Source organism: Schistocerca gregaria, chromosome 8 (genome assembly GCF_023897955.1).
Source record: "Schistocerca gregaria isolate iqSchGreg1 chromosome 8, iqSchGreg1.2, whole genome shotgun sequence".
Classification (NCBI taxonomy): Eukaryota; Metazoa; Arthropoda; class Insecta; order Orthoptera; family Acrididae; genus Schistocerca; species Schistocerca gregaria.
Window position 1 is genome coordinate 510,815,998 of NC_064927.1, and position 12,933 is coordinate 510,828,930.

Below are 12,933 nucleotides of genomic sequence, written 5' to 3' on the forward strand. Positions count from 1 at the left end.
TTTTCGGTTCAACACAGGTGTGCAAACTTTTTTTTCTCTTATGAAATTACAGAGTGCCACAAACGCTTGGATTTAACATTTTAATCTCAGTAATTCCATGTGTCTGACTGTATCACGAACCATACACCAATATATATTACACATTCTAAAATCTATGTGTGTATAAATTCATAAACATTGCGACTTAATATTAAATACCTGTATGTAAATATTTTTGCAGTTCTGCTCACTGTGTTAGCTCTATCTAATACACTCTTACTTATACAATGAAGTAAGAAAAGTTATTGCTTTAGCAGAAAGAAGAAACGCTCAAGATAAAAACCTGTGATAACATCCTGCTTATAAAAGAATGCTGCAACTTTCGTCTTTTACAGCTACTTGCACTGTGTTGCAAGAACGTCTTTCTAAGATTTCTGTATGTGTAACCTTTGGCGTATTGTTGTCTAACTCGCACACATGCTCGGATAAGAGCAGTGGGGGGGGGGGGGGGGGGGGGGGGAGCCAGAGCGTTGAGCAGACTCGCTTGCACTTATACAGTGCAAGTACACTCCAGGAGTGCAAGTCCACTCCAGGAGTGCAAATTCGGCCAGGCCCACTATCGACAGAATGTACTAATGTGGCATCCGGATTTCTCTTGATCGACATGCCCAAGGTGGATACGCTTGTGTTCCCTTCTATCTCTGGTGTATGGTATGCCACTGAGAGGATATAGGAGCTCCTATAGGTTTTCTCTCACATGTGGCCACTTCACAAAGGGACAGCATATTTTACCTCAGTACAGAATGAGATTCCGCAGTTGCAAAAAATAAACAATAAAAATAACGCAATGAAACTCATATCTTTTGCTGTGTGATTCACTGCAAATCGCGTGGGTCCAGACTGTAGCGCCTAGAACCACTCTGCCACTCCGGCCGCCTTGCCCACAGGGATCGCCTGACATGAGTCCCAATTAAAATTTGTAGGACACATTGGAGAGGTCAGTTGGTGCACAAAATCCTGCACCGATAAAACTTTTGCAATTACAGACGCCTATAGAGGTGGCACGGCTCAGCTTTTCTGCACGGGACTTCCAACGACTTACTGAGTCCATGCCTCACGAGTTGCTGCATTATTCCGGGAGAAAGGAGGACCGGCACGATGTTAGGAGGAACCCCATGACTTTTGTCACTTGAGTGTACGTGGGAAAGAAGATGTATGTGCGCGTTGACCACCAAGCGCTAATGTTCCTAGCATCAGTAAGATTCAAGAGCAACTGCGTCATGTGTTGGGCAATACTGATTCCAAATACGACCTATAGATCTTACTCTTAAAATCTAAACAGACCAAGTAGTTGATTGGCTGGGCTATGATGTGGGTGTTTGTGGCACTGACGGCACACTGGGATCAGGCATTCATACATAACTATTACAGGCTAACAAGAATAAAAGGCTTTCAGGCGCTCAATTAAGAGACTCATATGCCTCACGTGGAAAGTGAAGGACAGTGGGTGGAATGGTTGGCTACCAGAGTAGTTCACCGTAGCAATACCAATATATTTTCTGTGACGTGTACTACCAAAGGGAGAGTTAATTAATTGTTAACGTTTCCTAACAAATCACTTTTTAAACAGTTGTTGATGTTTAAATAAGGTCCAGAATCTGAAAATGTCTCTTAGAACAGTCTTCACAGTCCCCCTTTCCGTAGCCAAGGGACAATACTTTATAACGACCACAAAAAAATTAAAGAGGTACAAATTTCATTGTCACTGAGTTTTGTAAGAAGAGTCTTCAACGAGAAAATATGAATATGACATGGGTGCGAAAAGCCACATCCACTACTAACACTTAAATTTTTGTGTTGAGTTTCACTGAAATATTTAAATCAATTATAGAATCTGGTAAAATAATAACAATTTTTCTCAAAACTTTAAAGTATGGTGCACACGAGTAGATATTTTGAATAGCTAGACATAAAATACCCTGCGCTCCCTTGGTAATGTGAGGGTTAATAGAAGACGTGATAAGAATGTACCATAATCATCTTGGCCACGGCTACACCAAAAAATTTGAATAGAACTGTTGATGTGATACTGCAGGGGAAGCGCTACTGAAAGGAACTGCAGCAATCATAAAGATCTGTGACAAGTGACAGAGGGTAAAGCGCGAGAACACTCAGGCTCAAGGTGAGGTTCAGGTTATAAAACCACCCACACTGACTATTTTCTGTGTGTGGATTTCTGTTGAGCGCTACTCAAAGGGCAATTTGGGAGACAATACATCCATGTTTTGGTGGATGTGTCCCTCAACGTATGCATCTGAATACAACAAACTGTACCATGACGAATCTCCAGTTTCCGTAACAATGGTACATATCAGAAAGCCAGAAGCCAAAAAATTGTAGCAATTATCCACTGGGTCAGGATTTTTAGTGCGCATGCTGTGTGAGCGTCTGAGGTGGTGACGCAACAGGTGCAGGAAGGCGAACTCGGGAGCTGGTGTGGGTTTCTGCCGGATTCCCTAAAGTGTTAGTTAAACAGCTTTGTCTGGAAACACATTTATCACTTGTGATCACTTATGATTGACAGATCCTTAACATATCGGTATACCACGTTTTATATCAAATTAATATCAAGTTAATTAATTAATTACCCCCACCCCTCCCCTACATGATCATCTCACCCTACCCCTCAAGAAAACTCCAACCCCCCACACCCCATCGCCAACAGAGTAATAATATCAGGCTTGACTTATTCGCATAGTCCCCTCAGAGTCTATCAATGATCAAACTGATATCAAATTAATTATACAAAATAATTAAAATGATCAATTAATTACCCCTATCCACTGATGAGGAGATAGGTTTTCCCCATCCGGTACATGCATCACTTCCTCCAACACTCCTCTCCCCATTCACCTATGGAAATGATGGGACATTGAAATTTTGGCAGAAAATTCAAAAAGTGGCGAGAAATTAAAATTTATTGTAGGAAATTTCAAATATTGTGTGCTCACTTTGAGGTTTGGAGACCGACTTATATACTTTATAATGTCACTACGAGAGGACGTTGTTGTCCACCCCTCCCCACCAACACCCCACCCCTCCCCCATTACTGCACCCCCACATACTCCTGCTCCACTTGTGAGGGAGCTTCAGTCTGTGCAGAGCTGCCTGAGAGGACAGATATAAGTCTTTATTTTCAATGCAATACAGTATATTGTTTATTTAAACAATTTCAGCTGCGACTGATCGAACACTAGGCAGTGGCTCCATCCAGTTTCGTCAATAACTGCTAGATGTGGAGTGGATATTTTCGCTATTAGTCTAGCATTGGGCAGTTGCCCTATTCCAGCTAGCCAGTAGCCCTATGTGTTAGTTTGGGTTGATAATAATGGCAGGGCAGCAAGCTACAAGTGCATACCTGCTGGTGTGGAGAGGATACTTTCGCTTAGTGCGGCACTTGAGTGTTGCTCCAGCCAGTCTAGCCAAGAGCCCTATATGGGAAGGACGGGTAAATAATGAAAGGACGGCAAGCTGTCACTGAAATACGTGGGAGCAGCCTCCTGCTGATCTACAAGTGAAAAGCTGCTGCTGAGGAAAATAAGGATAGGTAATAATAATATTAGAACAGTGACTAACTGGCCCACTGTGTCTGTATTTCCTTTCCTTTTTTTCCTTTATTATAACTTCAACCCACTGCCTCATGTGGGAGGGGGTGCGCTGGGAGCTTCCCTCTGATGCCGCTTTACAGCCGAGCGGAACATACAGTTGTAAAACAGAGAGATTTTAAAAACAACAAGGAGATATAATATGAAAGAAATATATAACACAAGAAAAATGTAAATGGGAAACATTGTCACAAGTGAAAACCACAGAGAGCATAAAGGAGCATTTAGAAACACTGGTGGCACTTATAAAACAATGGAAACGTAGATCACAGCATTAAAACTCACAAAGCAGGAAAATAATTTAAAACACTGTACTTGTAGCAGGACATCTACAGAAATCAAGGAGCACTACACAAGCTAAACTGGGAAGAACTGACAAAGGAGGGGAGGACAGAAGGAGGGAGAAGAATGGGGAGATGAGGGGGTAAAAAAAGGTGGCAAGGGTGAATTGGGGTGCTACCTAGAGCAAGCACGGGAAGTAAGTCACACAGTCTGCTGCCATCAGTGACTGAGGCAACAACTTTGTGGAGCAGGAGAAGCTTTACCGGCAAATTCGAACAAAAATGCCTCAGATGAAGACTGCAAGCGGCTTATGGCATTCCTGTGAGTTGTTGGGATACTGTATGCAAAATTGAACGATGCCAAGAAGAGAAATTTAGGCCATACAGAAAGATGCTTGCAGGCTGTACTGTGGGTAGTGTAGCAGTCATAACTGTTCGCCACAACCAAGCCTACAGCCACCAGATCATTTTTTTTTACTTTTGTACAGCTTGAATCATTAATTTTAACTGTGTTTTAATAATCATTCTTGAATTTTGAAGAAACAGGTTCCCCCTTTTATTTCATCCTAATCATACACCTACATAGGGTTCCTTCCTGGTGTTTGATTAATCCGAGTATCCTGTGTTACTGACTTGTGAAGTGCAAAGTTAATATAACGAGGCGCCATTTAAATTGTTTTTGTCTTTTTTTAACAATTTCAAAGTGTTATAGTAAAGGTTTGCTTAAGTAAAATTCAATCAGAGTGTGTCCAAGTGATTAGAATCTGTTAAATGACTATGCAGACATAGTTCAAAGAACAATAGGTTTTGAAAGTAAATTCCAGTAAGAAAGAGGTTTTCTTGAAGTGCTCACTATAAAAAGTGTGTGCTTTAGTATCTAGTATTTTAGTATTTAAGTTTGATTATATAAAATACTTTTCTAAAGGTCCCCCCTGACCAAACTTTTTTTTAGTTTCCTTGAAGTTATCTACTAGGCATTTTCTCTTTTAAAAATGTAGTGTATAAGGGTGCAGCCCAACATTGTGTAAGTGGAGTAATATTTATTTGAAGAACGAAATTAAACACTGGCAAGAAAGTAGGTAAAATTCATACTCCTGCGTTTCCAATACTTCACTGTTTCGTTGCCACGATAGACTGGCGACCATTAGTACGTGTTTTAAACCACTAACTGAACTTGGAACTGAGTTGTCCTAGCTTCAATATAATACTATTTATAATGATTTTCGTTCTAACCAACCGCTGGGTAAGAACTTAGGTAAAGAAATGAATAATCTGATTTACTTATCCATTAGACACAACATACGGTCAAAGCCTGTAAAAAAGGTAACTCTGTTGATTAGCTTTTCCTATTAACAGGACTATCCTCTCATAGCGTACTTTATTTGGAAACTAAACTAAATTTAGTAACAGAGTTATACGTGGCAACGTAGAGACAAAATTTTCTTTTTTTTATGTAAAGGCACACCAAATTGCAATAGTAGTGGTAGGGTTATACATCTACATCTACGTCTACATCTACATATAAATCTACATGGATACTCTGCAAATCACATTTAAGTGCCTAGCAGAGGGTTCATCAAACCACCTTCACAATTCTCTATTACTCCAGTCTCGCATAGCATGGAAAGAATGAACACCTGTATCTTTCCGTATGAGCTCTGATTCCCCACATTTTATCGTGGTGATCGTTCCTCCCTATGTAGGTCGGTGTCAACAAAATATTTTCACATTCGGAGGAGAAAATTGGTGATTACAATTTCGTGAGAAGATTCCGTCGCAACGAAAAACGCTTTTCTTATAATGATTTCCTACCCAAATTCTGTATCATTTCTGTGACACTGTCTCCCAAATTTCGCCATACTACAAAACGCGCTGCCCTTCTTTGAACTTTTTCGATGTACTCCGTCAGTCCTATCTGGTACGGAACCCACACCGCGCAGCAGTATTCTAAAAGAGGACGGACAAGCGTAGTGTAGGCAGTCTCCTTAGTAGGTCTGTTACGTTTTCCAAGTGTCCTGCCAATAAAACGCAGCCTTTCTTTAGCCTTCCCCACAACATTTTCTATGTGTTCTTTCCAATTTAATTTGTTTGTAATTGTAATACCCAAGTATTTAGCGGAATTGACGGCTTTTAGATTAGACTGATTTATCGTGTAACCGAAGTTTAACGAGTTCCTTTTTGCACTCATGTGGATAACCTCACACTTTTCGTTATTTAGGGTCAAGTGTCACTTTTCGCACCATTCAGATATTTTTTCTAAATCGTTTTGCAGTCTGTTTTGATCTTCTGATGACTTTATTAGTCGATAAACGACAGAGTCATCTGCAAACAACCGAAGACGGCTGCTCAGATTGTCTCCCAAATCGTTTATATAGATAAGTAACAGCAAAGGCCCTATAACACTACCCTGGGGAACGCCAGAAATCACTTCTGTCTTACTCGATGACTTTCCGTCAATTACTACGAACTGTGACCTCTCTGACAGGAAATCGCAAATCCAGTCACATAACTGAGACGATGCAATTTCAATACGAGCCGCTGTGTGGTACAGCATCAAAAGCCTTCCGGAAATCCAGGAATACGGAATTGGTCTGAAATCCCTTGTCAATAGGACTCAGCACTTATATGTGAGTAAAGAGCTAGTTGTATTTCAGAGGAACGATGTTTTCTAAACCCATGTTGACTGTGTGTCAATAGACCGTTTCCATCGAGATAATTCATAATTTTCGAGCATAATGTATGTTCTAAAATCCTACTGCATATCGATGTTAACGGTATGGGCCTGTAATTTAGTGGATTACCTCTACTACCTTTCTTGAATATTGGTGTGACCTGAGCAACTTTCCAATCTTTGGGTACTGATCTTTCGTCGAGCGAACGGTTGTATATGATTGTTAAGTATGGAGCTAATGCATCAGCATACTCGGAAAGGAACCTAATTGGTATACAGTCTGGACCAGAAGACTTGCTTTTATTAAGTGATTTAAGTTTCTTCACTGCTCCGAGGATATTTACTTCTACGTTACTCATGTTGGCAGCTGTTCTCGATTCGAATCCTGGAATATTTACTTCGTCTTCTTTTGTGAAGGTATTTCGGAAGGCTGTGTCTAGTAACTCTGCTTTGGCATCACTGTCTTCGATAGTATGTCCATTGTTATCGGGCAGAGAAGGCATTGATTGTTTCTTTCTGCTAATATACTTCACATACGACCAGAATCTCTTTGGATTATCTGTCAGGATTCCAGACATAATTTCGTTGTGGAAACTCTTATAGGCGTCTCGCATTGAACTCCGTGCTAAATTCCGAGCTTCTGTAAAGGATCGCCAATCTTGGGGATTTTGAGTCTGTTTAAATTTGGCATGTTTGTTTCGTTCTTTCTGCAACAGTGTTCTAACCCGTTTTGTGTATGAAGGAGGATCAGCTCCGTCGTTTGTGGGTGGGACCAGGTGTGAATGAAGAGAGGCTTCATAGCAAGGAAGGGGAGCATGTTTTAGTTAATGATACTGTACTTCTGTCGTGTAGTGAAGGAGGATGAGGGAGGGAAATGAGAGTGACGAGGGTTTGAGGTGAGTGAAGATGAGGCATGCTTGGTTTTGGGAGAAGATGTCGTAATTGTTAAGATGAAAGATGCAATGGGTGGCAAGGGAAATATTCTGGAGGGTGTGTGCCTGCTGGAATGGGTGGACGGTCTGGAAGACCATGGTGAGGAAATAGATGATGTCTTCGGCAGTAGTGGTGGGCAGAGAGAATTATCAGAGTGGATTGGCTAGTTTAAGGACAGGTAGGGATGGTGAGTTCGAGTATGGTGGAAGAGGATTTATCTTTACATTTCTAGAAGTATGTGGGGTTAGCTTCATAGCAGACACTGCCAGAAGGAGGGGAGGTGACGTTGTCTTCATTGCAGTGAGGGCAGGTGGGTAGATTTCTGTCGACAGAGGTGAGATGGTTATTGCAGATATTTTAGACAAGACGCTTATGGCAGTGTTAGGTTTGGGGATTGGAGTGGGACACGTCAGATTTATGGTAGTGGTCGTATATGAGGGTTCCCTCGTCTAGGAGAAGGTTAACACAGGAGGCGGAGTCAGTAAGGTCGCTCATAAGGAAGGTATGGCTGGAATACTTAAATAAGATTTAAATTAAAAATTCTTATGCAACCAAATTTACTACCGATTATTAATTTTTCACTTGATAGATGTAAATAGCCGAATAAAAATTAGAATTATTGCTTAAGTGAAACCAAATACTAAGATTTATGTGTACATACGTCTCATATTAGGTTCAGGTGATTGAAACATTTCTTGGTGTACACCTGAAACAAAGAAGAAATGTAAATTAGGAATCTCATGTCTTTCGCTCAGCGCTACATTGCAAAAATGCAAGACATTGTGTGGTGATTTCTATAAAGTCGCATGTGTAATCGCAATTCTATAACATCTGCTGTAACAAGTACAAGTGGAATTGTCCATAAAATTCTGAAACTCTTTTAGAAGTTTTTTAACACAGTTTTCTCGAAAATAATTCATTTGAAAGTCATTAATTATTTGTGAAGCAATCTATTGTTCCCAGTCTGATTGGAAGACTAATTCAATCGTTTTAGAACCTCTACACACCTCAATCATAAGACCACTACCTGTCAAAGGCATATGTCATGATTACAATAATGTTACAGGTCAGCACAATGTTTTAATTTATCTGGATGTATTATAGTTTCTCAATGTTTGCTAACTCCTAGATAAAACAGTTAAAGAGAAGAAACAGTGCCATGTATTAAAATTCTCTAATATCTAGATCACGATTACTTGGTATACTTTAGCAATTGCTCTTCATGTCACTATGAGATTGATTAAATTTCAGCTCATTACGATGGAAACGAAGCTAAAAGAATTCAGTCGGATTCAAGTAACGTATAAAAGGTGTAAATTCCACATACCTGTAACATATTGTAATACAACATATCAGAAGATGGTAGCGAAATTCAGAAAGACAGACTGTGGATAGACAATTGCTGACGTGGGCGTCAGCTATTAAAGACTTTCAGAAACATATCTTCTATTTGGTAATCTACTTTCAAGCGACTAAAAAAAGATCGTCTTCTGAAACGCTGTCCATTTCATTTAACTGGAGTCATCAGTAGAAACAGCTTTCGAACACAGAGATGTGTAATAAACATATACAGCTGGGGGTGGCTATCTGCTCTTCTGTTTTTGCACAGTGAAGCGACACAGAATCACTTCCACAGTACTCACGATATTGTTTCTTCAACTGCAGTACGTTGCATCTTATTGTTTGTAAGCAGAAGTTGAGTGGCCAACATAGATGGAGGATCCGGCTTAGGTTCCCAGTACTACCAAGGATTTTTCCTCGGTGGGAGTGGTGGTATGGGGTGTACTCAGCCTCAGAATTCCAATTGAGGACCAACTAGATAGAGTAATAGCGTCTCCACCGGTCTGAGAAGTCTGCAAAACGGCCAAGGCAAAAGACGACACGGCGACTGGTAGAGGAGCTCGAGATACAAGCAACAATTCTTTTGTTGTTTTCAATCCATAAAACTCTCTCTTTCGCATACAATGTCGTTTACACTATTTTGTTTTTCACTTTACGTTTTTACTATTTCACATTGTACGTTTCACAGGCTTGCGCTTTACACTATTTGGTCTCTTTTTAACCAGCAATCCTCGACCTCATTGGTCTTTATACTTTGTTAATGGAGACAGATAATATTCTCACCATTAACTTACAAACCATCACTAGCAATAACATCGCTGCCGCATTCCAGTGTAGAATGCCCAAGTAGAAAAACGTTGCTATTTTTTTCTCATGCATCAAATGCTTTATCAGAGTTGCTGAGGACCCTATTCTGCTCTTCCCCTGCTCTTTCTTCTGAAACGAGCCTACTGGGGTACTCTTGCATGTTGGACCCCAATATGACAATATTATTAATGCAAACCAAAATGGAACTATGATTTTATGAACGATGTATGCCCCTGACAGGCTTTATAATGCGAATCGCTCACTGTGCACGACCGCAGAGCCAAGAATTCTACTTCCCGCCTGAGACTTCGTGTTGGAGGAAGAGAGTGCTGGGCACACAGTTGTAGGTAGCTGTCTGTGGGCGAAAGACGATAACGTAGGTAGTTTTGTGGTGTGCTCTGTGAAGCCACCAACTGCTACATTAATAAAGGAATTACGAGGACATGCAAGCTGAAGTCTTCGTGCAAGCAAGGTAAAGATGTTAAATAATTACGATTTTCGTTTTGCCAGCGCGGTAGTATAGATAAATTGGCTGATAATTTGTAGTTGTTGAGTAACCTCAGAACGACCGTAAACTGATTGATGAAAAGGATGGTTACATGTATCACTTTTGTAACGTTTCTAAGATTTGTTAACAGAGATATATGTACTTTGATGATCTGCATTTATGCTGGTTTAATACTTGCTGTATAAATCTCATTGTTTCTGAATCAGTTTCTAAATATGATGTATTATTCTGACCAATGTAACTTAACTTGCTATATATTTTCATTTAAAAAAATCTGTTAGTAATTCACCGCAATCAGTACTTCCTCTCTGTCCAGGTCATACGTTTTTCAAAGACTTTGGATTTTTTCATTTATCAGCCAAAAAAAATTCATTAGCATTTCAAAGTATTACGGCCAGCATTTCACACCGCTGAGTCTGAATGTAGCGTATATATAATGAGAGACCAGAATATATCGCGTCCACCGTTGCCGCTTTAGAGGTCTGGCAATTTAAAAATTGGTATACACTTGTCATTCAAAGTATTCTATATACAGCAGAATAATTTTAATAAGTATCCAAAAGATTTTAATGAGAAAGGACATTTCACTGCTTTTCTGTCAGAGTTTTCTATTATAGACTTTCGCACCTTTTCTCTCCACCAAATTCTCTCCTTCATTTTTCATTTTCCTTTTAGAATATTTTAAACATCAGTTCGAGTTTTTCTTTTTCGAAGTATATATTGGCAGTCCTGTACCACTGCATTGACATACCTCTCGATTTCAGGAAGAAATTTAACCCATTCTGAGTGTTTGATACTAATATACTAAAGTATACGCCCAATTGGTGCATAGATATTTGAATCATAATCTGTTAACGGTTGCGAATCGATGAGAATGAAACATGTATTCCATTCTTTGGCAATCTGCCCTTCCACTGCTGCAAAGTGAATACTGTGGCGCGACCTGGGAGAATACGTTTCGGTTTCCTGCATTCAGATATCTACTGTTAATTAAGATCCAGAGACACTGCGTCATTGAGCTAAAGTTAGTTGCATATGGACGCACTAATTTAGTGAACACATCCACCAATGCAAGGGCGTATTGTCTCCGAAATCCCCCTTTTGGTAGCGGTCGATAGAAATCCAGGCAGAGCAACTCGTTCATTTGATGCACATGGTTTTGTAGCCTGAAGGTCACCACAATTTGTAGTAGTGTTTTGTGGGATTACTCTCATGACAACACGTTATTATTGTTGTTAACCTCCTCAGTAGTGGCTTGCACTTCCTTCCAGACCAACAGTTCTGTAAGCTGTTTCCGTACTGCTGTGGCAAAGACGAAATGCCGTGTGGCTAGGGCCTCCCGTCGGGTAGACCGTTCGCCTGGTGCAAGTCTTTTGAGTTGACGCCACTTCGGCGACTTGGGTGTCGATGGGGATGAAATGATGATGATAAGGACAACACAACGTCCAGTCCCTGAGCGGAGAAAATCTCCGACCCAGACGGGAATCGAACCGGTACCGTTAGGTGCGACATTCCATCCCGCTGACCACTCACCTATCAGGGGCGGACGTGGCAAAGATAATAACGTTCCATTCTTATCACGTCCTTTACTAACACTTCTGGTAGCCAAACCTCCACATTCTGTCGTTCACGTTTTACATTAAACAGGTACCTCTCTTAATTGTGCATATTAAGAAGATATTTCGTGTCCATGGATCCTCTCCCCTACTTCGTTCTGAATCAAGTCCGTTACTCTGGCTCTATTTAGCTGTAGCTTTTGTGCCATTACAATCTTCCTACCATAACAATTTTGTAAAGCATACCTGGTCCTAGTGTGTCATCATTTCCCGTAATACGCCATTACTAAGCTGCAAACACTGGTCAACACCGCCCTTCACCTGTTCACAGCAGAGCCAGTCATTTAGCCAGTCATTTTAAGAATATGACGTAATGTTATGGCACAGAATTGTAAGGGGTTGAAATATAGAAAATCATTCAGCTTGTTCCATCAGTTAATAGCCTGTTTGGCGAATATGGCAGAATAATAAGGACACAGGCGGTCATTACGAACTGAGCATCGCACTGTAGCCTCCCGTTATCTCCATTTAAATACTCGAGCTCTCTAGGTCTCAAGGAGTTGGTCATTGGGATCGATGGCGTTCACAGTGACAGCACTCGATTACACGATTACGATCCTGAAGCGAATCTATGTCCTAGATACTCCAGAACAGTCTACGAAACAGCCGAAGATGTACCTGAGATGACGGTCTTTGCCTGATGAACTTCATACTGCTCGCCTCCTACCATATCTGATGGAGAAACTGACTGTCTGCCGACAATACTACATAGCGAAATGGTGCCAGCAGGAAACCGGCAGCAGGGCCTCGTGGGGTCCATCTTCCTGCTCAACACTTTTGCGCCTCCGGCTGCTGAAACCTACCTGGCCGGTAGGAAGGAGGTCGACCGACCACACAGCTTCCGCCAACACCTCATCGTGGATGGGTCATCAAGGGTCAAAAAGAATTCGGAGTCGGATCGATCACGCTCCAGCAGCTAGTAGGAGACTATTCATGCTGGACCACATCCGCGGCGGCAGCGTGAGGTGACTCACTGTTCGCCTAGGTCTGCAGACGAGAATCTGACTCGGCAGCTACCGGCGGGAATCCACCTTGCAGCTGAATGAGGCGTTGGCTACAAGGCTGGTGTGGAACAAGACGACTGTAAACATGGCTAATAAATAATTGAATTTTGACAATGTTTTCCTAAAGT